Source organism: Podarcis gaigeae (assembly GCF_964106915.1).
Source record: "Podarcis gaigeae genome assembly, chromosome: 9".
Classification (NCBI taxonomy): Eukaryota; Metazoa; Chordata; class Lepidosauria; order Squamata; family Lacertidae; genus Podarcis; species Podarcis gaigeae.
In genome coordinates, this window is record NC_139685.1 from 59,277,745 (window position 1) to 59,293,564 (window position 15,820).

The 15,820-nt window shown below is 42.0% G+C and overlaps 1 long non-coding RNA gene across 1 annotated transcript; it reads right to left on the reverse strand.

Moving 5' to 3' along the window:
• Window positions 1-1,496: 1,496 nt before the first annotated feature.
• On the reverse strand, window positions 1,497-12,959 carry LOC310852947. The gene is made up of 3 exons (XR_014568472.1): window positions 12,853-12,959; window positions 6,490-6,554; window positions 1,497-4,344 (listed from the first exon to the last, which is right to left on the reverse strand). It is a non-coding gene; the product is annotated as an uncharacterized lncRNA (long non-coding RNA).
• Window positions 12,960-15,820: the final 2,861 nt, after the last annotated feature.

Genomic DNA, 15,820 nt, shown 5'->3' on the forward strand with positions numbered 1-15,820 from the left:
GTCAAAAATTGTTCTATCTCAACCTCATTTTCTGGCCCTTGAGTATATAATTGTTTGAAATATCTCTGGATAAGTTACTTAGTATTATATAAAGCAGCCAGCCAGGCTGCAGCCAGGCTGATTCCAGGAGCAGTTCTAACTGCTGCAATAAAAAGCTGTGAATCCAACAGAGCTGTGTCCTTCATCCATCTTTCCCACTATTCAACACATTCACTTCAATGGGTCTAATCCAAGTAGGATATAGTTGAATACAACCCATTACAATTTAAACAGTATCTTTGTCATTTTTTACAAGAGGATAGTACAGTACCTGGATGAGTAGTTGGGGTTGGGTGCTCAAGTTTGAAAAACTTCCATTCGCTTTCAACCTTTGTTGAAGCTGGTTGCTGTCTGTGAACTCTCTGGGCTCTGCACACGAGTGCTACAGCTTTTAGTTTATTAGCTATCTCTAGCTGGTTTTGGGGTATTTCCCCTTTTCCATCAGGGATAATGCCTTCTGAAAGTGTCCATCTAAAATGCTTAAATTGGTCTTCAATAAGTTTTTTCGGGGCATCACGGAGTTTTCATTTCATACTTTTATTCATGCCCGTCATTAGAAATTATACACCATTGTGCTGCAGTGAAAGAGAGAGCACTTAAAGGAAATGATAGATCTGACTTCTTGTGTGAAAATGGAAGGAGCTTGTCTGCTGCTGCAAAAAAAAAAACGTTCATTCTCAAGAAGACGTGTGTCTCCCCTTCATTTCTCTAAAGGCATGATTTGTCTAGACTTCCTCCACAACAAATCAAGCTGAAACAACCAGATGAGGGATTTAGAGATATCTTTCAGAGCAAGAGCTGGAGAAGATGCTGCATGCCCCATGGGCTCTGCAACACAGGGCCCTTCCCAGGAGCTAACTGGATTAGCCAGCTGACCTTGGCAGAGGTGCAGGGACTGGGAGTGGACCTGAAAGAGAACCTTCTCGCTCTGGTCTACTACTAGAGCATAAACTGAATGCTCCTATGGGGCTGACTTCGGTCAGTATTGATGGGATAGCTCATTTGGTAGAGCATGAGACTCTTGATCTTAGGATTGTAGGTTCAAGCCCCACATGGGGCATAATAATAATAATAATAATAATAATAATAATAATAATAATAATCTATTATTTGTATCTCACCCATCTGGCTGGGTTTCCCCAGCCACTCTGGGCGGCTTCCAACAAAGATTAAAAATACATAAAAATGTCACACATTAAAAACTTCCCTGAACAGGGCTACCTTCTAAATGTCAGGTAGTTGTTTATCTCTTTGACATCTGATGGGAGGGCATTCCATGGGTGGGGGCCACTACCGAGAAAGCCCTCTGCCTGGTTCCCTGTAGCTTGCTTCTCACAGAGAGGGAACTGCCAGAAGGCCCTCGGAACTGGACCTCAGTGTCTTGGCAGGATGATGGGGGTGAAGACGCTCCTTCAGATATACTGGGCCGAGGCTGTTTAGGGCTTTAAAGGTCAACACCAACACTTTGAATTGTGCTCGGAAGATTCCTGCATTGCAGGAAGTTGGACTAGATGGCCATCGTGGTTCCTTCCAGCTATACAATTCTATGATTCTATAATACGGATACTACATGCCAGCATAGAACTCTCAGAAGGGAAAACGGAAGGCCCCCCCCATACACACACACAAAATGCTGACCAACAAACCTCAAAATTACCAGGCTGATTTCAAATCAAGCCAAAGACCTTCACCGGTCATTGATGTTTCCCAAAAACGTTCACATATTCTAAGTGGGAAGTGCTCAGAAAAGGAAGGGGTTGCTGGTATGCCCTAATATTTTTCTCCAAGGGTCTTTAATTATGTTCAGATGAGACTCCAGACCCATTCGGTTTTCAGCAGCAGCTTCAGGAATAGGATCATTAATAAGCTGTTGGTATTCAGAGCCAACATTAAATCTAGCCAAGTGGTAGCCATTATGCAAATGCATTCCGCCTTTGCTTATCCTGGTCTGATGTGCAAATTGGCTGTTTCTCTGCACTTTTGAAGCTGCATTAATTATTCTAGAATATATACAAACAGCATATCTGATGGATTGCACCAAAGAGTTATAGGCAGCATTAAGGATCTGAACATTGTGAAAGATTTAAATTCACCTGTGCTCCTCAGACTGTGCAGAAAGCAGGGGAGGAAGTGGGTGTGGGAGAAAAGGAAAATTCCCTTAACTGGAGACTCAGAATAATGATCTGCAGCAGTTGTCTAGAACTGTGAAAATACAAATCCCAGACCATGGAGGAGAGATGCAACATATGGACCACAGCTCAGTAGTAGAGCTGTGCTTTGCATGCCCCAGATTCAATGCTTGGCATCTCCAGGTAGAGTTGCCTGAAATCCCATCCTGAACACCTTGAGGATTGCTGCCAGTTAGTTAAAAAATACTGAGCTAGTTGTAGCAAGTTACTACAAGGCAGTTCTCAGCAATGCCCTCCAGTTGTTTTGGACTACAACACCCATCAGCCAGGGCAACTGTAGAGTAACAAAGGAAATGGAGCCACTTCCCCTTTCACAATGAAAACAGTTTTCTCCATTCATTGAGCTCTCTGATTTTCTGTGCATGTGCATTTGTACTCAGTTGCTCCACATCATGGGTTGTTGTTTTTTGAGAAACTATTTTCCAGTAGCACTGTTATAATTCCCACTTACAACTGGGTTTTTGACAAAATTTAACAGCAGTCAAGAGTACCACGTTGCCTCTTTGGGTGCATCCAGGTGGGAGTTTTGAGGGGTGGTTTATTCATGTTGAGCGTGCATCTCCCCATTCTGTACCTATACAGCCACAACTACATCCCAAAATGCTCCCCTGTCTTTCCAGGTCATTAGCTCTGCAAGGTGGTGATGCTAGAAGGCCAATGTTCACAGCAGATATTGTACTGGGGCCTGTAAAAAGAGATACCCATATCCACTCTATTTACTTTCTCAGTTCCTGCCGTCTAGTGCGGGACAAGTACTGAGCCAATACTATGATAAGCTGCAAAGCTTTTTGTTTTATTTATTTTTTAAAAAAATATTTAATTGACTACACCGTGACTGTAATAAAAGATGAAGCAGAGGGTGATTTATCTCTGCAACAGCTTTCACTATGTGGAACTATTGATTGTTGTATGTGAAAGAAATTTTCAATTAAATTTCTCATCCTCTAGCCTTGGCTGCTGATTTAGAAGAAATGGCTTGTCGTTCTGTTGATGAAACAGCTGTTTTTCAGCCAGCTGGAGCCTGAAGTTGCTGGCAAGAGTTCCCCAAACAGATAATCACAGTTCCGTGGCAGAGAGGTAGCATAGTGTGGCTTTCCTTTACATTCACAGAATAGGGCTTTCTCAACACACCCTTCACTCTATAATACTCCGCAGCCCCTCATCTGCTCCTGGGGCTCTGGGTGCTCTGGGAAATGGAGTGGGGAACTGTATATGGAAGGGGGGGCTCCAATGAATGGAGGGACTTAAGATCCAACGATAGCCCTAGATCAGCACTCCTCCAGCAACTTCACCTCCAAAGAAGAAACGGACCCACACCCTGGTCCATCCCATGTGAGGCCATGGGCACCAGAATCTTGAGCTCCAAAAAGATGCTTCTGCTGTCAGATTTTGGTGGCTTGACCACAGACCCTTAGGGAGATCAAGAGAACCCAGAGGAGAGATCACGACAGCTGGAAACCTTGAAGGATCCCACAACTGCAGAAGGCCATGAGACTTGAACCAGCAGCTTCCAGGCAACGGCTACCTAGCCTTGCTCTAAAACTCAGCCAGTTGCTTCAGGATCTCATTGAGAAAAGTTGGGTGTCTATCTGTAGCAATCTCTGTGATCCTGAGCATTCTCACCTTGAGCTCTCTCCAAGGTGCTGATTTTGTCTAGGTTTACTTTTGGGGGCCTGCCTGAGGAACGGAGAGCTACCAACCACTCCTTGCTAAGGCAATCACCCCTCCATGGTGGGGGGCATCTCTTGAGACACATCCAAGTTTAAGAGTTCAAATCTCAGATTACTCTGAACTCACAAATGGAGGATTAGCCAATCCTATGTCCCTATTCCGAGTAGGTAGTTTGATATTATTGGCCCACAGTCATTTAATGATTCCTGGGAAAGTGTTGGCAAAACACTTTGAGCAATCAGCAAATTGCTATAGAAATGCATATGATTTTTGTTGTTTTATCTCATACATACTAACAAAGCTGCAGATGAGCAATTAGAGTCCATGCAGACCAGCATTTTTAGCGCTGTCTACCTAGATTCAGAAATGTCTCTTCCCTTCTTCCATGTTTTCTCAAGGGAAAGCTGATTCAGGCATAAACTTCTTTTGCAGTTCTTCTAAAGTTCTATTGTCAATCAGAAGGGCAGGATCAGAAAAGGAGAAAAGATATCCCACACGAAAATTGTTAACCAGCACAGCAAAAAAAAGATGTTACCTAGTTGCAGATCTGTGTTACAAGCATATATCGGTATTATAGAAGTTTAGCTGCTTGGGATTAACCCTCCCAAAAATTGGGAACTGTAGTTTTGCAAGAATGGTGAAGAATTCCTTATCAGATATTCCTACCCTCTCAGAATTATAGTTCCTCAGATTTCCTAGGGAGATGAAATTATTGTTAAACAAATTTAAGTCTGTGGTACACAGATATGCTATATCAGGCATCCCCAAACTCAGCCCTCCAGATGTTTTGGGACTACAATTCCCATCATCCCTGACCACTGGTCCTGTTAGCTAGGGATGATGGGAGTTGTAGCCCCAAAACATCTGGAGGGCTGAGTTTTGGGGTGCCTGTAGCTGCTACGTCTTTCCCAGTCCTCTTGCCACTTCAGCTGTTAAGTGTTTACAGGGCAGAAGCAGGATTGACCCAGCTGCAATTTGATACCAGCAGCAGTGCTAACTTGGCAGTCTGTCAATATGTGTAGGATCAGCCACAATTCTCATGTCCAGTATTCAGGAACCTAATTTTAGCCTTGTTGATTTTATACCAATGAAACCTACTCAAAGCCGCATTTTTTATGGCTTAACCACAAGTCACACTTAAAGTAGTACTGTTGACTTGTAAAGTAGGCTGTTTGTTCTCAGAATAACCTTTCAGTACTTCTAATGCCACTGAGGTCTTAGAATTTCCCTGCAAGTGTATTTGTACACAGTCACCCTGCTTCATGGTTTTTGTAGTCTAAAGAGTGCAAACAGCCATTACTACCATGCATATGTATTTTGCTCACTAGCAATTAGATAGTTAATAAACGGGTATGAAATTAAGTTCCAACTGAGAGAGGAGATATCGTGGTTAAACAATTTAAACAATTTAGGGGTCTTTCAAAGGGCAGGATTGTTGCATAGAAACAGGCTTTCCACTTACAAATGTTTCTTGAAATGTTACATTTCAAAAGCAGCACATGATACTCAAAACAGTGTGAGAGAGAAACGCTCTCATTGGGGCATTTGGTTCAAACTAAGTCTTTTTAAAGCCAGCCCAAATGGAGGGGGCAATTTAAACTCATGTCAATAACCTGAAAATTAACACAAATAACAAAAGCTTAAATCCAACTCAAAGCTGAATGATCCTTCACAATCTCATATTTTACTATCAAATTTTGAAATTCAAATCTCAAATTTCAGTATTTAAAGATTGTTACATACTGGTATGAAAATCGAGCATTTGAATATGACTTGTTCGCCATTGCAGGATGTATCTGCATAGAGGCAGCAATAATAATAATAATAATAATAATAATAATAATAATAATAATAATTTATTATTTATACCCCGCGCATCTGGCTGAGTCTCCCCAGCCACTCTGGGCGGCTTCCAATTGAGTGTTAAAAACAATACAGCATCAAATATTAAAAACGTCCCTAAACAGGGCTGCCTTCAGATGTCTTTTAAAGATAAGATAGCTGCTTATTTCCTTCACATCTGATGGGAGGGCGGGTGCCACTAGCAAGAAGGCCCTCTGTCTGGTTCCCTGTAACCTCACATCTCGCAATGAGGGAACCGCCAGAAGGCCCTCGGTGCTGGATCTCAGTGTCCAAAGGGATGTTTTTGGCATTATTATTATCATCATTATCATTATCATTTTCTCTGGATCCTGATTCTGAAAAAGTTCTTCCATTTCTCTCCATCTCCTGTTGCCCCTTGAATTTTCTGTAAGGCATTAATGATGCCCAAGCAAATAGATGCATTTTTCTTGTCCTCGTACAAGATCTTAAAAAGCAACTATGAAAACCAGCCAAATCCCATCATCTTCCACATCTTAGTTGTTTAAGCCATCAAGCCAGAGACCGAAAAGGAGCCACCTACAGCCACCTACCACTGTTTGGCCAAGCTGCAAAGTACGATAAAAATAGCACAGCAAATTTCAGTAATAAGAGATGCATGTAGCAGCAGGTGGGCTGGGGATTTGTTTTGCCCTCAGCATCTTTGGCAGGGCTCTTGAAAATTAAACTGAAACATGAGCTACAACACGGTGTAGTAGTAAATACTAACCAGGAATAAACAATCCTGCAGCCTGCAGGAAAGTTTGACAGTTTTCTTGCAAAAGAGGTTCCTTGCTGCAAAAGATGTCCATAGCGGAATGACTCTCTCTCATTTATTTCTTTAGTTATTCATTAAATTTATATTCCACCCTCCCTCCCAACAGAGCCCATGGTGGCAAACAAAGTGAGAAAACAATAAAACTGTATGAAAAGCATTTCTAATACAGATGAAGACCAAGGAAAACCTCAGCTTCAAAGGCCTGTTGGAAAAGGGAGGTTTTCAATAAGTGCCAAAAAGACATCAGAATACAAAAAGGCAGGTTATAAACGTCATCATAAATCAACAACTCCTTATAATCACTTGGGCTGTAATCCTATGCACACTTACCTATTGAACTCAGCAGGACTTGCTACTGAGTAGACGTGTGTGTAGCTCTGATCAATGACACACCACTAGCAGCTTCCTAAGAACATTATAGAATACATTTCCACCAATTCCTATGGATCAGGGCAAGGGGAATGGTTATCCTATCTTATGCACAGCATAGTAGCCTAATGAGAACATTAAAAAAAAAAACTTCCCTATACTGGGCTGCCTTCAGATGTCTTCTAAAAGTTGTATAGTCACTTATCTCCCTGGTTTGAGGAGTTGCATAACTCCATACCCTCCACCATTTCTCCACTGAAAATAAGGACGTCTTAAAGAAAAGCAGTACATTCCAGGATCAAATAAGAAACAGGGACATCTGCTGTAAATTCAAGTCTGTCCCTGGAAAACAGGGACACTGGGAGGGTCTGCTGATTAAAAATTTAAACTGAAACTTTCCAGGTCCAAATCTTGCCCTATTATTTGTTTTATTTATTTGTTTTCACCATTTTTATACTGCCTCAATATCGTCCACCACCCAGAAGCTCTCCCCCCCTAAAAGAAACAGGAAAAAGAAACTATTCAGGTATGTTATATTAATAACAAGTCTCTCTGAGATTATGGAGGTCATTTGGCCACACCAATTTTGAGATGCAACTCCCCAGAGGGTTGACCATGGGTCAATGTGTGTCTCTTGGCCTGAAAACGGTTAGCCATATTAGGGGGACCAGATGCTGAGGTTTTCACTTTGAACCATATCAATACCCAAAACACAGAGCAAAATACAGATCTCAAAACAGCATCTGGCTGCTTCTCTTAAAAAATAAAATAAATAAACAAACCGCACCTGCTCTGGCTGCATCGTTATACACCAGATTTGTTTTAATGCCTGCTAAATTATGTAAAATGAAGCCAATTAAGATATACAGTGGGAAAGATCTAGTTTGCATATCGTTCCGTCCAGAGTAGCTGGTGTGAGAGAGGCTTGGAAACTGGGAAAGATTAATATATATATATTCTTTTTTTATTTGCTGAAGCCATGGGGGGGGGGGGCGGCATGCATGCAGTAAACTTTAAAGAGCAGATAAGTACCAATGTATAAAGAGGGGTTGAGTCAAACACATTCTAGTGGTTTTATTGGGTCTTAGGCCCCATCTGCAATATACATTTAAAGCAGGATCATACCACTTTAATCAGTCATAGTGTTACCCAAAGAATTCTGGGGGCTGTAGTTTGTTAAGGATGCTGAGTACTGTTGGGAAACCCTCATAGAGCCACAATTCCTAAAGTTCCCTGGGAGGAAGGATTGATAAACAACTGGAAATTGTAGCTCTCTGAAGGCAATAAAGGTAAAGGGACCCCTGACCATTAGGTCCAGTCGAGACCGACTCTGGGGTTGCGGCACTCATCTCACTTTATTGGCTGAGGGAGCCAGCGTACAGCATGACTAAGCCGCTTCTGGCAAACCAGAGCAGCACACGGAAATGGCGTTTACCTTCCCGCCGGAGTGGTACCTATTTATCTGCTTGCACTTTTGATGTGCTTTCGAACTGCTAGGTTGGCAGGAGCAGGGGCCGAGCAACGGGAGCTCACCCCGTCGCAGGGATTCGAACTGAACTGCTGACCTTCCGATCGGCAAGTCCTAGGCTTTGTGGTTTAACCCACAGTGCCACCCGCGTCCCTGTCTCTGAAGGCAATAGGGTTCTCCTAACAATTCTTGACAAACTGCAGCTCTCAGGATTCTTTGGGTAGTATTCTATGACAGCTTACAAATTGTATGACAATGCTATAAATATATAGTGTTGATATCTAGAGATGGAACAAACCTATCCTCCTTGGGGTGAGCCAAGCTGGGTGTGGGTGTCAATATCCCTTATTACAATTACATTTCCCAGGGCTGCTCACTGGCGGGTCACATGGCAAAGCACCAGGCATAAGTGGAGGCATTTCCCAGCCTTCTCTCCTTCTTCCTGCTTGCTGCTCGAATGGCAGCAGTGGTCAGGTGTGTAAGAGGGAGGCAGAGACATCCTGAGTTGGAAGAAAGAGCTTGGGGTTGAATAGATAAAGGAGGTTGTGTATTGCATATGTGTGGCGGAAGACAGAATGCTTCTCCAGCTCACGGGAAATCCAGCCCATAAAATAATGATGACAGCTTACATCAACCTGGTACCCTCCAGGTGTTTTCAACTACAACTCCCATCAGCCCCAGGATGGTGTACTGGCTGGGGATGATCTGGGGGGCACCAGGTTGGCAAAGGTTGAATTATGAGGTCCTCATGCTTGCATCATATCTGAGGCTGCATTACAAGCTTCCAAGGTTCATATTTCTGAGGTACTTTTCTTCGGTGACTTCACTAGGAAATTCATGTTTCAGTGACACCCATACTCATGATGAACTCTGGCTTAGTTGGGGCCAAATATCAGTTTTCACCATTGCTTGACTATAGGCCTGATGAATTCATATATAGTGCTGTAAACATCTCATTGTAACGTTGTGTTGACTAATTGTACCCTCCTAATACAAACAATACAAAGGCTCCAATACTTTGGCCACCTCATGAGAAGAAAAGACTCCCTGGAAAAGACCCTGATGTTGGGAAACATTGAGGGCACAAGGAGAAGGGGATGACAGAGGATGAGATGGTTGGACAGTGTTCTCGAAGCTACAAACATGAGTCTGACCAAACTGCGGGAGGCAGTGGAATACAGGAGTGCCTGGCGTGCTCTGATCCATGGGGTCACGAAGAGTCAGACACGACTAAACGACTAAACAACAACAATACAAAGTGGAAATGGCATCCCCCATGGGGTGTAACTTTAGACCAAGATGTTCAAGCTAGCTTCTCTCTTCAAATCCACAATTTACTGTCCCTGGACAGTCTGTGAAAGGTTGGTTCTCCAGAGATTTCTTGGCATCCCACACCATTCCCATATAGTCCTAAGCAGTATATAAATATACTGAATGCTCTGGGTCTTTTCTGATTTACAGTTTATTATCTAGAACAGGCAGGCGGATGTGTGGGGAATTCAGGAGAATATTGCCCCCCTCATTTAGTCCTCTACAGTGTCAGCTTGGTGGTTTTGGAATGCTCAGAACTTGGCATTCTGGGCTGGGTTTATTTTTCCCTTCATGGGGCAGTGGATTGTTGGGACATTTGGACCGGGTTAATTCCGTCATGTTCTGCATAGAACCTTGCAATCAGGTTTTTCTAGAGGTTGTTAAAAACAACATTGTGGTTTGCTGCCTGATTGCTATGCATGAATAGATCACCATGATTTGGTTAAGGCAATGTGAGCTTCAAGTCTGGGACTTGACAGAAGAACAATGATCTGTTACTTATCAGCTTTGGATGATCTAGGAATGAACAGACGTGTCTTCCAAATTCACGCCCAACCAGCTACTCCCTCCAGGGCTGGCCCAAGACATTTTGGCATCTGAGGCAGACCCCAAAATGGCGCTCCCCTCCCTACTGCGGAGGAAGGGGTGAGGGAAGATCTACATCTGGAACAAAGGTGGAGGAAAAATTGACATTGGGATCTGCTGCCTCTGTGGATCCTGCCACCTGAGGCAGTCATCCCAACTTACCTCATGCATGGGCCAGCCCTGCTCCCCTCTAATCCCCACCCTCTTCCTCTCCGTTTCAAGGATCATCTGTATAAATTTCCTACCCACCTTCCTAGGCTCCCTTCAACTCCCCACTCCCCCTTACCTTAACATTCCCTGCTCCCAGTAACTTACTTTCTTCCCTCTCCTTCCTTACTGAACACAATCCCCAAAAAGTGCATTGCATTACTCATTGCAGCACATAGTTCGTTTGCCTGGGATTTTTAAGATGTTGAGATTTATACAGTTTAATCTAGGACTTAGGTTTTCATCTTTGCTACTGCGATTTTATATTATTTTATGTTTTTAATTTTGCTAGCCACTCCTCAAGGTTTCTTTTCTACCCAAAGAGCTGGACAGAAATTTGTTAAGCAAATAAAATAACAATGGTTGATACGGGGCATATAGTAATGAAGCATTTTGTTGCATGCTGCCCATTCCTAAAATATTGATCTTATTTTTTTTAATATTTATTAAGGTTTTTTTGAATATAAAACATAAATAACAAACAACATTACTTATATCATAACATAGTTTCATCACTTCTTTGGACTCCCTCACGTCTCCCGCTTCCACTTACATCGTTATAAAGTCTTTTCAAGCAAATTATCATCTTGTTTACAATCTTACATCCGCTCCTTTAAATAGAATCTAGCAGTTCTCCAAAAATTTATATTTTCCTTAATCTCACTTATTGTCAAATTCAGATCTAATTCAGTGGTGGACAATTGTTTATGATCTAGCATCCTTCTTAACATTCAACCAAATTACAATATTTTTGTAAAAAAATCTTAAATTTCTTCCAGTCTTCCTCAACCCTCTCTTCTCCCAGGTCTCGGATTCTGCCAGTCATCTCGGCCAGTTGCATATAGTCCATCAGCTGCATCTGCCACTCTTCCAGTGTGGGTAGATCTTGAGTTTTCCAGTTCTTAGCAATAAGTATCCTTGCTGCCGTTGTTGCATACATAAAAAATGTTCGGTCCTTCTTTGACACCTTCTGGCCGACAATACCCAGAAGGAAGGCCTCTGGTTTCTTAGTGAAGGTATACTTAAATACCTTTTTCAACTCATTATATATCATTTCCCAGAAGGCCTTCACTTTAGGGCAAGTCCACCAGAGGTGAAAGAATGTTCCTTCATTTTCTTTACATTTCCAACATTTATTATCAGACGAATGGTATATTTTGGCAAGTTTAACTGGGGTCATGTACCATCTGTATATCATTTTCATTACATTTTCCTTCAGAGCATTACATGCAGTGAAGTTCAGCCCATTGGTCCACAACCTTTCCCAGTCCTCAAACATAATGTTATGCCCAATGTCCTGTGCCCACTTTATCATAGCCGATTTAACCATTTCGTCTTGTGTATTCCATTTTAACAGCAAGTTATACATTCTTGATAATACCTTAGTCTTTGGCTCTAACAATTCTGTTTCAAACTTCGATTTCTCCACCTGCAACCCTAACTTTTTGTCATTTTTAAAAACTTCTTTAATCTGAGCGTAATGTAACCAGTCTCACACTTTATCCTTCATTTTCTCCAAACTCTGCAATTTCCAATTGTCTCCTAAAATATTGATCTTAAATGCTTTTATTGCACCTCCGTGTTTCCTACCCTGAAATGTTCAGTTATTGTTCAGACAGGATCTCTCCCAAGAAGAGAAAACAAGGACCCAGAATTGAGGGGTGTTGAATTCCCAGGGGTGTCTAATGCCCATGGGGTAGAAAGCAGGGAATAAGCAATGATCATTGGAGCTAGAGCCAATGGCACAGCCAACTAGTTTTAGTTTTGTCCTCAACCTACTCCATGCTGAGATCTGCAAGGGGAACTGTAAGACTAAGGAGAAGGAATACTACCCCTTGGACTAGGTCAAGTAAGAAAGCAGACTAGACAAAGCTGCCTGGGGTTTGTTGGGCAGCGCCCCAATGGACTATTCTCCACTCTGCATTGCTTTCAGACGGGACGACTTCTGCCTTCTCATACAGATCATATTAAGTATGAGGTTTTTTGGAGGGCAGGCTGTATGCCTGAGCCCCCTTCTAATCCCTGGATCAGGAGGGTTTGGTGTCAACATTTGGCCTTCATTTCATTACCTTTGTGTGTAATGTGGTTCCTCTCATAACCATCAGGAGTACATAAGGTAGGCTGTGTGCCACTCTGAACTGATTCACCTACTATGGAGATATATATAGACTACTGCTGGTAACTTTATAGTTCTGCTTTCATTGGTCCAATAGCTGTGGCCATCTTTCGTTACAGCTCATAAAGTCACTAAGTGCTCATCCACACTTTCGCCTGACCCATACTTTGATCGTATCACGTTCCTATTAATTCCCCAAGAGCTCCCAGAGCCTTTTCTTGTTGTTCCGTGGCTGAGCCTTGGGAAGATCAAATCTTACCTGCTAAATTGAAGCTCGTTTAAGCAAAATATCTCTTCAGATTTTCCATCCGTCTGATAAGATCTGATTCAGTGGAACTTCCAAAAAGCAACGCAACTTCAGTCACCCAACAGTAATATAGGGATAATGCTGATCTAGCCGACAAGATTGTTGTAAGGATTACAAGTTAAAAATAATTCACAGCTAAGGCTATAGCTCAATTTTTAAAAATGTGAATCATGTGAGGTAGAGTTGATTGATAGATATTGTGGTTGAATTTGCATCTGTTTCTGAAGTAAGACGTATACTTCCTTTGTTTTTAAATGAGAAGGTATCATCACAGGCATTTTCTTAGAAGAGATATTCTAGTCTTTCCTGTATGTATGAGAGAGAAAATGGAGGTACCCTTTTTAATATGGTGGCTGCCAGTTGACGCTTTTAGAAGCACTTCTGTTAATATTACTTTATTTTTAAAAATCTGCCTTTTAACCCATTTTAAATCAATAAATCTAATGAATTAGAATAGTTAAACATTGTAGTATATTTGTGTGTATCTGTGTGTGTGTGTGTTATTTCTCACAGGATTAGCTCTTTCCAGAGGAAGGAGGTACATAGCTTATTAGAAAGCATATACAGTAATGTGCATATATGAAGTGCTAGGGGGGTGGTTTATTGGATTGTTGTGAGCACTCAGGGCTGATTTCCTTCCAGAATGGAGAGGTTTGATCTTCTTGCAGTCCATGGGACTCTCAAGAGTCTCCTCCAGCACCATAATTCAAAAGCATCAATTCTTTGGCAATCAGCCTTCTTTATGGTCCAGCTGTCACCTCCATAAATCACTATTGGGAAAACCATAGCTTCAACTATACGGACCTTTGTTGGCAAGGTGATATCTCTGCTTTTTAAGATGCTGTCTAGGTTTGTCATCGCTTTTCTCCCAAGAAGCAGGAGTCTTTTAATTTCGTGACTGCTGTCACCATCTGCAGTGATCATGGAGCCTAAGAAAGTAAAATCTCCCACTGCCTCCGTTTCTTCCCCTTCTGTTTGCCAGGAGGTGATGGGACCAGTGGCCATAATCTTAGTTTTTTGATGTTGAGCTTCAGGCCATATTTTGCGCTCTCCTCTTTCACCCTCATTAAGAGGTTCTTTCATTCCTCCTCACTTTCTGCCATCAAAGTTATGTCATCTGCATATCTGAGGTTGTTGATATTTCTTCCGGCAATCTTTATTCCGGTTTGGGATTCATCCAGTCCAGCCTTTCGCATAATGAATTCTGCATATAAGTTTAATAAGCAGGGAGACAAAATACAGCCTTGTCGTACTCCTTTCCCAATTTTGAACCAATCAGTTGTTCCATATCCAGTTCTAACTGTAGCTTCTTGTCCCACATAGAGATTTCTCAGGAGACAGATGAGGTGATCAGGCACTCCCATTTCTTTAAGAACTTGCCATAGTTTGCTGTGGTCAACAGTCAAAGGCTTTTGCGTAGTCAATGAAGCAGAAGTAGATGTTTTTCTGGAACTCTCTAGCTTTCTCCATAATCCAGTGCATGTTTGCAATTTGGTCTCTGGTTCCTCTGCCCCTTTGAAATCCAGCTTGCACTTCTGGGAGTTCTAGGTCCACATGCTGCTTAAGCCTGCTTTGTAGAATTTTAAGCATAACTTTGCTGGCGTATGAAATGAGTGTAATTGTGCGGTAGTTGGAGCATTCTTTGGCACTGCCCTTTTTTGGGATTGGGATGTACACTGATCTTCTCCAATCCTCTGACCACTGCTGAGTTTTCCAACTTCCTGGCATATTGAGTGTAGTACCTTAACAGCATCATCTTTTAAAATTTATTTAGTTCAGCTGGAATATCATCACTTCCACTGGCCTTATTATTAGCAATGCTTTCTAAGGCCCATTTGACTTTACTCTCCAGGATGTCTGGCTCAAGGTCAGCAACCACACTGCCTGGGGTGTACGAGACATCCATATCTTTATGGTATAATTCCTCTGTGTATTCTTGCCACCTCTTCTTGATGTCTTCTGCTTCTGTTAGGTCCTTACCACGTTTGTCCTTTATTATGGTAATCTTTGCATGAAATGTTCCTTTCATATCTCCAATTTTCTTGAACAGATCTCTGGTTTTCCCCATTCTATTGTTTTCCTCTATTTCTTTGCATTGCTCATTTAAGAAGGCCCTCTTGTCTCTCCTTGCTGTTCTTTGGAAATCTGCATTCAATTTCCTGTATCTTTCACTATCTCCCTCGCATTTTGCTTGCCTTCTCTCCCCCACTATTTGTAAGGCCTCGTTGGACAGCCACTTTGCTTTCTTGCATTTCCTTTTCATTGGGGTGGTTTTTGTTGCTGCCTCCTGCATAATGTTATGAGCCTCCATCCATAGCTCTTCAGGCACTCTGTCCACCAAATCTAAATCTTTAAAACTGTACCTCACTTCCACTGTGTATTCATAAGGGATTTGATTTAGATTGCATTTTACTGGCCCAGTGGTTTTCCCTACTTTCTTCAAGCTTGAATTTTACTTTACTTTAAGCTTGAATTTTGCTATAAGAATTTTACTTTGCTTTAAGTTTGAATTTTGTTATAAGAAGCTGATGATCTGAGCCACAGTTAGCTCCAGGTCTTGTTTTTGCTGGCTGTATAGAGCTTCTTCATCTTTGGCTGCAGAGAATATAATCAATCTGATTTCGATATTGCCCATCTGGTGATGTCCATGTGTAGTCATCTTTTGTGTTGTTGGAAAAGAGTGTTTGTGATGACCAGCTTGTTCCCTTTTGACAGAACTCTATTAGCCTTTGCCCTGCTTTGTTTTGAACTCCAAGGCCAAACTTGCCAGTTGTTCCTTTTATCTCCTGACTCCCTACTTTAGCATTCCAATCCCCTATGAAGAGAAGAACATCCTTCTTTGGTGTCATTTCTAGAAGGTGTTGTAAGTCTTCATAGAACTGGTCAACTTCAGTCTCTTCAGCACTGGTAGTTGTTGCAC